Raw genomic sequence first — 15675 nt, 5'->3', positions numbered from 1 at the left:
CCAGAAAGGCTTTTCAGATTCCGCATCTACCCCTGCAGTTTCTCCCTGCCCTTCTTCACAGAGGTTTTTACCATATCTTCTCCACAATCACAGCTGTGCATCCGCAGTCACTTTTAAAATATTTTCTTCTTCCTTTCTCTGGGTGGTAGCCAGGCAGAGTGTGAACCACGCCTCCTTTGTTCACCACTGTACTCCTAGTGTCTGTAGGTATGCTTGACACTTACACATCAGTGTGTCCCATGTTTGTGCCACATTCATGGTGCCCAAATGTTTGACACATTGTGATGCTTGCTAATCCCTGAAGGAATGTACTGGTGAGTTAGGACCTTTGATCTTGTGGATGAATGTCAAGTATTCCTATTGTTCTGACATTTTTCTGACATTGGTGGGGGAGACTGGAGGAAGCAACTGGTAATGTGATTCCTCCTAAGAAAGTCAGAATTACAAATTCCGGCAGAATTTTCACTTTTGATAGCTGAATTAACAGAATGTGCTTGCTCTTCCTGGCTGCGTTTCTGTTACTTTCCTCTTACACATTTGACTCAAGATTTGGATTCTGTGAATATTTACTTACTGTAGCCTGCCAGGATCCTCTGTCCATGGAATTCTCCAGGCAAGAATACTGAAGTGGGTTGCCAATCCCTTTTCCAGGGGGAACTTCCTGACCCAGGGATCAAATGTGAGTTTCTTGAATTGCAGGTGATTCTTTAAGGTCTGAGCCACCAGAGAAACCCAACATTCACTTACACCCATTTAAAATTTATATTTAACTTCATGTACCATAATTACATTTCTTAAATAACTCTTTTTTGGTTTGTTTTTTTTTTTGAACCCCCCTCCCACCTCCCTCCCCATCCCATCCCTCTGGGTCATTCCATTGCCCCAGCCCTGAGCATTTGTCTCATGCACTGAACCTGGAATGGTGTTCTGTTTCACATATGATAATATACATGTTTCAATGCTATTGTCCCAGAACGTCCCACCCTCACCTTCCCCCTCAGAGTCCATAAGACTGTTCTATGCATCTGTGTCTCTTATTCTGTCTCACATATAGGGTTATCGTTACCATCTTTCAAATTCCATATATATGCATTAGTATACTGTATTGGTGTTCTTCTTTCTGGCTTACTTCACTCTGTATAATGGGCTCCAGTTTCATCCATCTCAATAGAACCGATTCAAATGTATTTTTTTAATGGCTGAGTAATATTCCATTGTGTCTATGTACCACAGCTTCCTTATCCATTCATCTGCTGATGGACATCTAGGTTGCTTCCATGTCCTGGCTATTGTAAACAGTGCTGCGATGAACATTGGGGTACACGCGTCTCTTTCCATTCTGGTTTCCTCGGTGTGTATGCCCAGCAGTGGGATTGCTGGGTCATATGGCAGTTCTATTCCCAGTTTTTTAAGGAATCTCCACACTGTTCTCCATAGTGGCTGTACTAGTTTGCATTCCCACCAACAGTGTAAGAGGGTTCCCTTTTCTCCACACCCTCTCCAGCGTTTATTGCTTGTAGACTTTTGGATAGCAGCCATTCTGACTGGTGTGAAATGGTACCTCATTGTGGTTTTGATTTGCATTTCTCTAATAATGAGTGATGTTGAGCATCTTTTCATGTGTTTGTTAGCCATCTGTATCTTTTTTGTTTTTTAAGCATTAACCTCATGCTTCTTTTCTGATTTGATTCTTATAATTTCAAATGGTTTAATCTCCTTATATTGTTTAGATATTCAATATATAAACATGAAGTATAACATGGGAAAATCATGAATTACTCCTCTTTTATCTATGTCTTTTATAAATTTTTCAAAAAGTCTAAAAAGTTCACTTTCAAAGTAGCAGCTTTCTTTTTCATTCTAAGTAAAAACCCGTTCTCTTAAACCAAAAAGTAATTGTTGAAATTAATGGGAACGTGGACCACAGTTCCTCTGACGTCTTAGTATATCTGCAAGTTATGCTTGCAAAATCTTGACTCCACTTGAAAGTACATCTCTTTTATTTACATTCAATGTCCATAATCAAAACTGTTTGGCTTTTTATTCTATTTTTGACTGATCTCAGATCATAGAAAACCAAATGTTCTTCCAATAAAAGGACATAAAAAACTTGCCTTCACATTAGCAATCTTTTTGTTCCAATTTAATATCTTCTTTTCTGCTTCCTAGATATTTGAAGATACATGTTGAATTTAAAAATTATTCATTCATTCAACAAATGATTATTGAGCACTGATGAAATGCCAAGCACACTTATATGATGTTACTGCTTTAGCACTGCTGCCGCTGCTGCTAAGTCGCTTCAGTCGTGTCTGACTCTGTGCGACCCCATAGACGGCAGCCCACCAGGCTCCCCCGTCCCTGGGATTCTCCAGGCAAGAACACTGGAGTGGGTTGCCATTTCTTTCTCCAATGCATGAAAGTGAAAAGTGAAAGTGAAGTGGCTCAGTCATGGCTGACTCTTCGCGACCCCATGTACTGCAGCCTACCAGGCTCCCCCATCCATGGGATTTTCCGGGCAAGAGTACTGGAGTGGGGTGCCATTGCCTTCTCCGCACTGGGAAAAGGCTTTACAAATAAATTAAATCTCTTCATTTTGCAAGAGAGGAAACTGAGGTTTAGTAAGGGTACATTATTTGATAAAGATGACACCATGAGTTAGGCTTCCCAGGTGGCGCTAGCGGTAAAGAACCTGCCTGCCAGTGCAGGAGACTGAAGAGATGTGGGTTAGATCCCTAGGTAGGGAAGATCCCTTGGAGGTGGGCATGGCAACCCACTCCAGTATTCGTGCCTGGAGAATGCCATGGACAGAGGAGCCTGGTGGGCTATAGTCCATAGGTTCACAAAGAGTCAGACACGACTGAAGTGACTGAGCACACACGCACACACACCATGAATTAATCAGAGTGGGGAAATAACACAGTCCAATTGCTTTTCTCATCCCTTATTTTCTTCCCAATTGTTTTTAGGTTAGGATTGTTAAAATGGTGTTCTTTTAACATATTATTTAACATGTTATTGTTGTTATCTGTTTAGTAACTTACAGATCCCAAACCTTAATGACGCAGGGTAAGGTTATTAGAGAAATATGTACCTTTCTCTATTGAGTCAAATGTTCCAGCACACATTGAATGCCCTAGTAATACACTTTCTTTCATTTGGACTTAGTGATATTACATAGTAAGTGGAGTTTTTGCTTATTAAAATAGTGAGGTGGATTAGGAATTCATATTTATTGAGGCTTCCTGTATATTCTAATTTAAAGATAAGACACAGAATGGCTAATTAACATTTTCACTTTTGCACTATGATTTAGTGGGGTTGCTGACATTTAAATTTAGATTTCTGACTCCAGAGTCTTTGTTTTCTCTCCATGCTTTGCTGTGTAGATTTACATGTCTCTTTTCTAGGATAACCACTTGAAGCCCATTTGCTCATTGCGGATAGTTAGCTCATTGCCTGTTAATGGCTTCAACACTTCACAACAGTCTACTGGTAGCAACTAGGGAATGGTATGCAATTGGGAAAAATGTTTGTTTTCCAGTTTTTTGCTATTTAGTCATTTATGCCTATACCATGTTTATAGACACTTCCAGACATGCTGAGGAAAATCTCATTCTAAATGAAGCATTTAAAATGACAATAAAAGAAATGAAGAAATTAACCATATTTACCTAAAATATGTATCTACATCACTACAATTTAGCATGCTGTGAACTTAGGACAAATTTAAAATCAGACACAATTCCATATTCAGTTTAGTATATGACATTTAAAGAATCTCTTCATTTCTTCTATACCACGTGTTTGAACAGAGGTTGCTAAATGGTACCCCAAGATTCTACACTGTAAGTGTTCTACGTTGAACCCTACTTAAACTTACCATATTAAAATCTATGTGAGTGTGTTAGGTAGTTCAGTTCAGTTCAGTTCAGTTGCTCAGTCGTGTCCGACTCTTTGTGACCCAATGAATCGCAGCACGCCAGGCCTCTCTGTCCATCACCAACTCCCGGAGTTTACCCAAACTCATGTCCATCGAGTCAGTGATGCCATCCAACCATCTCGTCCTCTGTCATTCCCTTCTCCTCCTGCCCCCAGTCCTTCCCAGCATTAGGGTCTTTTCCAATAAGTCAGCTCTTCTCATGAGGTGGCCAAAGTATTGGAGTTTCAGCTTCAACATCAGTCCTTCCAGTGAACACCCAGGACTGATCTCCTTTAGGATGGACTGGCTGGATCTTCTTGCAGTCCAAGGGACTCTCAAGAGTCTTCTCCAACACCACAGTTCAAAAGCATCAGTTCTTCAGTGCTCAGCTTTCTTCACTGTCCAACTCTCACATCCATACATGACTACTGGAAAAACCATAGCTTTGACTAGATGGAGTTTTTTGGCAAAGTAATGTCTCTGCTTTTAAATATGCTATCTAGGTTAGTCTTAACCTTCCTTCCAAGGAGTAAGCATCTTTTAATTTCATGGCTGCAGTCACCATCTGTAGTGATTCTGGAGCCCAAAAAAATAAAGTCTGACACTGTTTCCACTGTTTCCCCATCTATTTGCCATGAAGTGATGGGACCAGATGCCATGACCTTAGTTTTCTGAATGTTGAGCTTTAAGCCAACTTTTTCACTCTCCTCTTTCACTTTCATCAAGAGGCTCTTTAATTCTTCTTCACTTTCTGCCATAAGAGTGGTGTCATCTGCATATCTGAGGTTATTGATATTTCTCCTGGCAATCTTGTTAGGTAGTTAAAATAGGAAAAAGGAGTCCAGAATGGTAGTGGCTAAAAGACAAGGAAGGGAAAAGCCTGCAAAAATAGAACAAAAGTGCAAGGGCCAGAGTGAGGGACTCAGGTAGGACAAACAGCACTCCTTGCTTACCCAATTTACATAGGGCAGGCCCAGGGAGAGAAAAGAAAAACATATAAAAAGAGAAGCCAAAGGGCTGAGGGGTCTCTCTCTCTCTCTTGCTCTCTCTCTTTCTCTCTTCTCGTCTTTTGGGTCTACATGCCCTCATGCCTTAAGGGTGTATTTTCCTTTATTTTCTAAATAAAACTGAGCTGCAACACGGAGCTGTAACACTGATCTGTCTGAGAGCTGTAACACAGCCTGTCCAAGAGCTGGGACACGGTCTGTCCAAGGGCTTTAACATCAGTCACTTTGTTGTGATGAGGCAAAACTGAGGAAATTACACCCTTCTCTGACAAATGTATTGTTTCAATTTGATTTCACATAATTGTCTTGTGTATATTTCTAATCCTTAAAAAAGACCCGTAAGTCTAATGTAGGTTTGGAAGTTCTCTTGACAGATCTACAGAATCTACCAATTGAGAAATGTTAGGAGTCAGGTCTAGATTCAAGTCTCTGCTCCACTATATTTTTTTCTCTGTAGTAATTGCTTAACCTCAGAGAGTTACTGTGAATATTAAATAAAATAACCCAAGTAAAGCACTTAGCATATACTGGGCAATAGTATGTACATGGATAAGTTCTAGCTGTTAATATTAAATTTTATTATTATGAGTTAACATATTTATAGTGCCTAGCAACTGGTAAACAAACACTGAAGTTATTATTACTCTAACATATAATTTGCTTTTCTTTTTATTTCAGAAAATCAATCTTTATTTATAGCACAGTGTTGATTTAGTCCCATAGTAAAGTGTTTGCCAAAATTTATGAGAATTTTTTTTTGTTACTTCAACCTAATTTTTTATATATAAAATGACTGTATGTAGCTTAAAAGAGGGAGGTTTTCATTAAATAAAAGGAAAGAGTTGATTAAAACTGAATTCTGGGCTGCCTTCAATGCATATTGACTAATGTTTATTCACTTACAAATGTGTAATCACAATAGGGATTGCCTCAAACTATTCTTCTTTATCTTAAAAAATATTAGAATTATTACTATGAACAAAACAATAATAAATTTACTTCTAGTCCCTTGGCTGGCATTTGGTAGTGTTTCAGTACAGCTAACCAATTTAAACAACACTGATTAAGTTGAACAAAAGATGATATTGATTGAAAGCAGTAACCAATAAACAGGCTAATGTTCCATAGTTATCATAGGTCATTGTTAACTACTCATTTAACTAGGCAATAGGAGTTATCATTATTAAATAGAAAGTCTCAGAAATACGAGTTTTAATATTTTATAAAATTTAAGAATAATTTTTATACTGAATTTATGATTTCAGTATAAGCATTTTTATTCTTTAAGACACATTAAAAAATAAATCTTGGTTTTGAATGTAGGTAGATATGCTTAAACTCCAAATGCTAAGGGTTCCATAGATTTTGTTGGAAATGTCGTGTGTAATTTAAACTAATTATATATGAAAGCAGACACAGTGAGGAATTAAGTATGAAGTTGTCCAAAAATAGTATTAATTGTAATTCATTAAACTTATATTTGCGATGGCACCCCACTCCAGTAGTCTTGCCTGGAAAATCCCAGGGACGGGGGAACCTGGTGGGCTGCCGACTATGGGGTCGCACAGAGTCGGACACAACTGAAGCTACTTAATAGCAGCAACAGCAGACTTATATTTACATAAAGTTACTATCAATGTGTTATTTCCACAGAGCTAATTTTCTAAACTCCTGGTTCCTACAGAAAAAAAAAGCATAAGTTTCATTCTTATATCTTTCTGTTATATGCTTCTGTTGAGTTGTGACATAAAATGACGTTTTGTGATGTAACTTTATTTCTATTCAATTGCCCAAATATTAGGCAAAGTAAAGCCAAATCATTGGGCATAATTTATAGTATATTTGACATTATATCTCCTAAGAAGAGTAATGTAGTAGGTGGTAGTTACTATGAGATTCAGGGGATATAGGGAATATCAGGAAGAATGAATTGGAACTGGATGTTTAGAGGTGGGAAATAGACATCCTACAACTAAGTTGCTTTTAAGGATTGAAACAGAGCAGTTATTAATGGAAAGTATAATAAGATTTTGTTAGTTTAAGTAAAATTAAAAAATTGAATTAAATTGTCTTGTTCATGAACACATTTTTGGCTTGGCTTGAATACTGTCTGAAGACCATAATAAAAGAATAGTGATAAATGGAAATTGGGACAGATATTAGCAAGGGGCCCTAAAGATCAATGCTAGATCCATGTTGATTTAGCATCATAATTAGTGATATGGAAGAGTAGTTAAATCGTGTGTCAATGAAAATCACAGAGGATCTTAATTTGGAAGGTGTAACATACATCTGTGTGGACAGTGTAAATATGCAAAAGAGATTTAGGGACTCTAGAATTTCAGGATGAATGAAATGAGTTTATGTTTGTAAGAAAGAAAAATTAATTTTAAGATACGTTTTTAGAAAACATTGAAGAGCTCAACAAATAGCAATGAGAATGTATGTCCAATTCCAACTGTTAAAAGTACTATAATAACAGTGACTGGCTGCAGCAGTACAGAAGTGCCAGAGATAGGTAGGAAAATAGCCTGTCATTTTAATTGTATGTGTATATTTTAATCAATGATACTTTTTATCATTATGAGTAGACAGAGTAAGAAGTTGGTTTTTCATCATGATCAAGACATTTTAGCTTTTAGACAATATATTATCACCTTCAGAGTTAAGGAATATTTATCTTAAAAAACTTTTTACTTTGAGTTCTTTTCACCTTTATTATCAAGGGAAAAATTTGATGGCCTTTGTATATATAAGTAACTTGCTCACTGGAGGTTATACTCATAGAAAATGTGTATAATATCTACCAAAGCTGGAGACAGTTACTGTTTAGTGATATAGATTTGTGGTTCATATTCACAAAATCTGTTTTTTTCTTTTTGTATTCACCCTTTGATATTAAAAGTAGCCTGGTCAATTAATAGAATGTTCAACAAATATTCAGAGTAGCTTCTTTAAGTTAGAGCACAAATGTTTTCTTTTATTTTATGAGAAAAGTTATTTCTACTTTAAGAGTTATAAAAGTGGTCTAAAAATATTTAAATTACAGAAAAAGAATCTTCATTTTAAAGTCTGTTCACTAAACTACAGAATTTATGAACAAAATTTTAAGAATTGGTATATAAACACACCATGATGGAAAGTATGTGATCAATTTATAGCATGTGTATGTCTAGATATTTGAGATATATGACAACTTTTGCTGTCAATTTTCCTTTAGAAAACAAAATGAAACATCATCATTTAGACTATAAATGTAAAAATGCTTATGGTGCATTATTCTACCTCCCATGCTTAGGGAAAGAATGCAGACATGCCACAATAATGTTTTTTATTTCTACTGTTCGAACCATATTAATGAGAACATCATTTTGGAGAACTAATTATTTCTATTTGTCTTGTGTCACACTTTCTAATTCCCCTATATTAGCACAGCCAAAGCAAATTAATTGCTTTTCCAGCAGTTGAACCTTGTCCAAGAATGAGCTCACATTCCCTTCCAGTTTCCCCGTTTCTGGGAGAGCATTGTGTCAGAAATTTCTCTTGATACTTAACATAGTCTAGAGAATATCTTTACAGATTTCTGTGCACTCACTGGATGAAATTTATAAGTTTAAGTGACCCGCCAGGAAAGATAAAGTTCTTAGCTGCAAGATTATACATCAAAACAGTTAAAGTGAAATTAAAATTAAATGAATGAATCTCACTGAAGCAAAAAAAGCAGTAATTAATGGTTCCCTTAATTGTCTTCATAAAATATTTGCATGGGTCTAATTTGCATAATTTGCATGTATTAATTAATCTTTCAAAGGAATTTTGTGCTGAGAGAAGCCAAAAAATCTCTTTGTTTTATTTAACATCTAATGAAATATTTATCTTCTTTAATGAACTTCTCATCTTCATTAAAATAAAAATTGCGGAAGTTTGTATGTTTTAAATGTTTTTATAATTGAAGTATTCAAAAAATCTCTTTAGACTTACAACAGCTGAAAAACAAACACATTATTTAACATTCAGTATCATTTTACAACAGCAACACTTAAAAAAAAAAGTCTAATTTCACTTTGTCAAAGGTAGCAAGGCATTTGGTAAATGGATAAATGAATATAACTATTTAGTTTTAAAAGTAAGATTTATAAAGATCTGATCTCTTTTCGACGGTAATGTTATTTTTATGGCTTAAATAGTGGGCAACTAGAGGGTATATATATATAAGAAAAATCAGTATGTTTAATTATCTTGGAAATGGTTCATTGGTTGAAAATATTTTAGCTGTTTCAAAGAAATTAGTCCATTAAAACCCATTTGCTATTTTTAACAACTGCTAGATTGATGGTATTCCCTGGTAGAAACAATACACTGTTAACTTTATCCTAAACTTGCCCACTGAAGAAAGGCAGCAGGGGTTTCTTCTCTCACAAACTAAGAGATCCAAGTGAAAAGCAAGAGATGTGCCTTGGAAGGAATGAAATCCAAAATTTCATAATGTGCCAAATAGTATGCATTCAAAAAAGCTGAGGAAGAGAATAAGGAGAGAACCTGGAAGTTAAGAGATGTTAGAGAAAGGGCGCTGGTCACCTGTGAGTGGTGCTCATTCTTTTTGATGCAGCCGTGATTCAGGATATTACAAAGAACATCAGTTAACTGTGCTAAAGCAATTTCAAGCTTGAATAGCTTTTTCACATACATTGTTTTTGTTGATCTTCAGTGTGCCCGTTTTATATTTGAGGAAACTGAGGAACATGGTGATAAAGCAAATTGCTTTGCATCAGACTGTGAACTCAGGACCTCTGAGTCCCTTTGATGCCATACACTTTGCCCTTATTTGAACGTCCATCTTTGCCTCTTATGATAATTTATGAAGTGGCTGTGACTGACTCAGTGTTCAACCAGATAATGAGGGTGGCATAAATTTATAAGGATTAAAATTCAAAATGCAAATATATACTAGTTCTTCCCATGTCAAGTTTAGTAATGTGATAATATCAATTAAATTGACTATGGTTTCCTGTAGGATTCATCTTCAGGGAAGGAAAAAGGCATTTTCATTAGGCAATGGTTATTTTTTAACCCTGAAACTACTCTCATAATTTGTAATTTCTCATGGAGTTTTCTCTCATATAAAGAGAAAAATAAATCCATTAGGTTATAAAGATAATTATTAATCAGTTACAAGGTAATATTGATGATTTATTTAAATAGCTGATTTCTAAATGATTAGAATTAACACCAATATGATTTAGTCTTAGGAGAGCAATGCGGGACTGAAAGCTAATCTCCTATCGACACATTCATTCATTACAGTCGTGAGGCTAGGTAACTCACTTTAACTGCTAAGATCTACTGTATTGCTGATATTTTTGTCCCATCAAAATGGCAAAGACATCAGATTTTTTATGAGTATAGACATACATGCACATACATGCAATTATGTTCATGGTCAGTTATGGATATGTGGGTTCTGGATTCAGACTGCCTGGGTACAAATCTCTACTCTGCTGTTTATTATCTGTATACCATTGAGTGTGTAAATTAAATGACTTGATTATGAGAGTTCCTTATCATAAAAACATAGGAAATGATCATGATATTCACCTCACAGAGTTGATATAGAGATTAAGTGAATTAATATATGTAAAGAACTTACAAGTAGAGGCTAAGCTATAAGAATTTGCTATTTCTACAATTATGCACAAATTTAATGTAATAGTACTTTCAATCATATTCATTGTTGATAAACATTAAACATTATTTGGATTTTTAAAAATTATCTTATTTTCAATATATGACACATTCTTTTTCTTTTAGCATGATTTAAGCTGGAAAATGAAAATTATATTCACCAGATTTTTCAAGACACTTAAATTCATGACAAATTGTGAGTTCACTGTTTATGTCAACTTAAACAATATAGCTTAAAGAGATTTATTTTCAACTCTATATGATTATTTATCACTTCTCAAATATAACAAAAGATAAACAAATTATTTTTGACTCATTTAAGATGGAAATATTAGAGCTTCTTAATATTTTATTGTATTTTAGCAAATTTCTCCTAATGTGGTTTGTATTGTCATTTAGTGTAGAGTAACACGGACTCTTAATTCATAGATAATCATACTCCAGAGATAGTAAATCTCCAAACATAATTCCAACTAAGCTTACTAATTACACCTATAAAACGATGAATGATGGCTACAAATTATTGGATCTGACTCTCATTCTTTATTTATTTCTCTCTGGGAGAAAGAGCACTGGATGGGGAGATTTTAGACCATAAATTATTCCCATACATAATCAGGTGTGCTGTATTTAATTTTGACTCTATACTATGGTTTTACATTACTTATGAAATTCCCATTGTAAACAAATTAAGAACTAATTATTTCATTTCCATTATGAAATGATATTTGCTTGTATTAATCAATTCAATGTGTTTATTTTTTTCCTCATGGTTCATGCTACTTAATATAGTTTCAGATCTACCTTGGTTCAAGTTGTCATAGTCTTTGGACTCTCTTCTTATAGGTTTCTCCACAGTGGTACATAAAGTCTCAGTCTAGACTTTATCTCTAGTTGAAATTTTGGGAAAATAGAAATTTAACAAATGGAAAAGATTTATAATAAGACAGAAGGAATGAAAATACATTCCTCTTCTAAACCCACAGATGGTTCTGGGTTCAAGCCAGCTATTGTCCAAGTATGACCATAAGTTCAGCATTACCATATGTGTTTTCTGAAGGAATTCAGAAATACACGTTTTTATATAAAATGACAGATTTTAAAAACAATATGGAAGCCTTAACAAGGTAAACAAGTTCGTGTTCTCTGATAATAGTAAATCAGAAAAACTTCTCTCAATCAAAAAAACTCACAGTGTGTCAGATTTTCAATATATAAACCACAGTAAAAATAACAAATCGCAAGTAAAAAGATCAGTTGTCCAAGCTTTTTCAAGTGAATGCAATGACTTCTCCTACCTGCTTTGAATTCAGACATACTTCTGTGATAGAATCATGAGGCCTCTCTGCCCATACTTTTTTCAAATGTGTGCAATTCAGATTTATTTGATTTTATTAGACACTTTAGTGGTGTGATTATTGCAACAGATTAAAAATGCCATTTTTGGGGGTTTTTTTTTGGTTTTAACAATTCTAATCTCTTAATTTATTAGCATCAGAAATATTTAAATATATTGCAGAAAGTGTTAGTCACTCAGTTATGTCTGATTCTTTGCAACCCCAGGGACTGTATCTCACCAGGCTTCTCTGTCCATGAGATTCTTCAGGCAAGTATATTGGAGTGGGTTGACATTTCCTCCTCCAGGGTATCTTCCCAACCCAGGGATCGAACGTGAGTCTCCTGCATCTCCTGCATTGCAGGTGGATTCTTTACCACTTGAGCCATCAGGGAAGCCTCAAAGGGTTGATTAATTATGCATTATAGCTCCTTGGCTTTTATTACCCTAAGAATTCAGACCCAATCTTGGTTAACATAATCCAATTTTCAGAAAATAAAGAATGAAGTAAATGTGATAAATAAAAAGAATAATGTTAATGGCATGACACTCATATGCTTATGGTCTTTTAGAAAAAAAATTGTATAATTTTTCATAGCTTTCCCAGGTGGGACCTTGTTGAGATGTGTGATATATTTACATTAACTTTTCAAGATTTATCAGCAGTAGAATCAAAATGTGACTAAAAGAAACTGTCTCTGCATATCACATAACCCCACTATTTGTAGACAGTTTATTGTAGCCCTACAGTGAGTTGCAATTCAGGCAAACTTTAATAAGTGACTTGTTTCTCCTTGTTTTACCCATTAATATAGCAAAGGAGGGCAAGGTGGTCCCATAGCATTGAACTGATTTGAGGGCAGGCTAGACAGAAACCTCCTCACTCACTCTCAAGAAGTTACTTTGTCAAGTCCAAATTCAGAACATGGGATTGGTCATTACCAAGCCATGGCTTATACCATGACAGACCATCCATTTAAAAAAAGTGAAAACACTAAGGAAGATGAGCTATCTTGGTAACAACAGAGCAAACTTTGTTTTGATCCAAATATGGAAATAATATTTTGCTCAGTTTTCACATCATCTTATTTCATAATTTCACATCCACGACAATCTTGACTAATTCCAAAATACTGATAACATTGATGTATACAGTGAAAAGGTTATGAAATAAAAATGTTATGAAAATTGATGCTTGAGTGTCTGTAAATAAACATACACAAGGTGAATATTTTTAGAATGTTTATATACTTATATTGCAGGATAGCCAGATTTTCAGGGTTTTGTTTTTGCTATAGTAAAATCACATAAACATCATGGCTAATTGCCCACTTTGATCTCAAATGCACTTCTTAATTGCCTTGTTTTCAACAGTATTTCAAAATGCAATTCTACTATTTTGTGAGAAAATTAGAACACAGCATTTATTTAAGGAAATAACTCACATGAAAAAACTGTGTTTTATCACAACTCAGTTGGCTCCTTCGCATGGTATTTTTACAAAACAAAGATAATACAAACACCTTTCCCATTATTTTCTTAATGTCAAAATTGTATAGTCAACAAAGAAGGGGGATTTTATCTCATCATTCCAAACTTTTATATTTTAACACTTGGGGTGCTGTAACATGAAACATTAGGGAACAATTCTGCATGCAAATTTAACAATATTTAATGGATCAATGACTCTTTCAGTTCAGTTGCTCAGTCGAGTCTGACTCTTTGCGACCCCATGGACCACAGCACGCCAGGCCTCTCTGTCCATCACCAACTCCCAGAGTTTACTCAAACTCCTGTCCCTTGAGTCGGTGATCCCATTCAGCCATCTCATCCTCTGTCGTCCTGGTCTCCTCCTGCCTTCAGACTTTCTCAGCATCAGGGTCTTTTCTAATGAGTCAGTTCTTCCCATCAGGTGGCCAAAGTATTGGAGTTGCAGCTTCAGCATCAGTCCTTCCAATGAATATTCAGGACTGATCTCTTTTAGGATGGACTGGTTGGATCTCCTTGCAGTCCAAGGGACTCTCAAGAGTCTTCTCCAACACCAAGTTTCAAAAGCATCAGTTCTTCAGCGCTCATCGTTCTTTATAGTCCAACTCTCACATCCATACATGAGTACTGGAAAAACCATAGCTTTGACTAGACGGACCTTTGTTGTGAGAACTGAAAATAATGAGTGATTATTGCTTTTTACCATTGGCAGCATTTATGATTTCTCAATAAGATAAGTTAGCAGTATGATAAACATGGGCTTCCCTCGTGGCTCAGTTGGTAAAGAACCTGCCCGCAATGCAGAAGGCCCAGGTTTGATTCCTGGATTGGGAAGATCCCCTGAAGAAGGAAATGAAAAACCACTCCCCTATTCTTGCCTGGAGAATCCCATGGACAGAGGAGCCTGGCAGGTACAGTCTATGGGGTTGCAAGAGTTGGACACGACTTAGCAACTAGACTACCACCATGGCAAACATATAAAGATACTGTTTTCACAGTTTTCTTCTTTTAATTTTTATTTCATCTTTATTGTGGCTTGTGTTTTCTCCCTCTCTAAACATTAACTGGAGGTTGACATTTTCATATAATTAAGCTAATAAATACAGAATATAAAGGCATCTCATGAAGGAAAATACTAGAAGTGCCAAAATCATGAATTTAAACTGCAATGAAACCTTAAAATTGCTGTTCTCATTACTTTCAATTAAGTATTTTTCATCTATACTCTCTTCCTAAAACTCCTGTAACTTTAACACCTCCTTGTAATTACTCTAAAATCTCCACTGCAGTAAGGAATGGAAAAAACATAGATAAGCATGCTTTTCCAACATAACTGACAGCCTTGCTGTCAATATCCTTTTCTGAAAATTATCTCATGAACATTTGGGTAGAACAAACATTTTAAATGGTTGTCTGTGAAAAAATGAAGGTCATTTAAAATATATATTATATATATACATATGTATATATATATCTTCTTGAATTTTCGAAGTCCATGTTTAGTATTTTGCTGACTCTAAAAGCCCTGCATTAAACAATGTATTGCTTTAAAACTAATATATTTGACTAAAAAGTTAAACTAGCATTTAGCTTCAATACTCATGTAGTTTTTAAGTTTTTTAGTATTTAATCTGCTGTAACTAATTCATTTTAACAAGTGCTTATAAACTTAAGTGCTGGGGCCAGAAAGTATGCAAAAGATATCTTTTCTAAATAATTCATACTTTCATGAGATATAAAGAAGCACAAATAATTCTAATAAAATACATATTGAGTTAATTCCTGTTGATAAAATTGTGGGTGTCAAGGTGTTCAGGGATGGTAGGGACTGTAATTCAAATTTTACTTACATAAAAATATGAAATATTTATATATTAAAATTTTTATAAGAAACAAGAATGATTTTACAAATTAAACTATGACTATATCATGTGTCTTTACTTCTCTTTATTTAGAAATTAACATATATTATAAACATTTAAGGTAGCCAAACTTTGAGCTTTTTCTAATGTAATTCACTTTTAGACTTGTTAATAGGAACTCACTACTATACTATTGGGAACATACATGTTCCAAGACTTAAAATTAATTTAATAGATTACATCTGAAATTACAAAATTTGACTTTTTTCCTGAAAGCTGTAAAAGATGTATCATTCTCTTTTCATGAATAATACTTTGATGTATTGCTTCCGAAATGTAAACAAAGTGCTTTCAGAGCACAAACAAAACAATTAATTC

General features: G+C 34.9%; 1 protein-coding gene across 3 annotated transcripts in view; it reads left to right on the top strand.

Annotated features, from left to right (window-relative positions):
- DACH1 (dachshund family transcription factor 1) overlaps nt 1-15675 on the top strand; it is a 456626-nt gene that overhangs the window by 423066 nt on the left and 17885 nt on the right. The window contains exon 12 of one of the 3 annotated variants that reach the window (XR_014070377.1): nt 10738-10807. The exons of the other annotated variants lie outside the window; for them this stretch is intronic. The gene's annotated coding sequence lies outside the window, so the exon portion shown is untranslated. The remainder of the gene's footprint in view (nt 1-10737; nt 10808-15675) is intronic. 3 annotated transcript variants of the gene reach the window in all.

This window comes from Giraffa tippelskirchi, chromosome 12 (assembly GCF_054371585.1).
Source record: "Giraffa tippelskirchi isolate mGirTip1 chromosome 12, T2T-mGirTip1v1.2.pri, whole genome shotgun sequence".
Classification (NCBI taxonomy): domain Eukaryota; kingdom Metazoa; phylum Chordata; class Mammalia; order Artiodactyla; family Giraffidae; genus Giraffa; species Giraffa tippelskirchi.
Note: the sequence above shows the minus strand (reverse complement) of the source record. Positions and strands in the feature narration are given on the sequence as shown.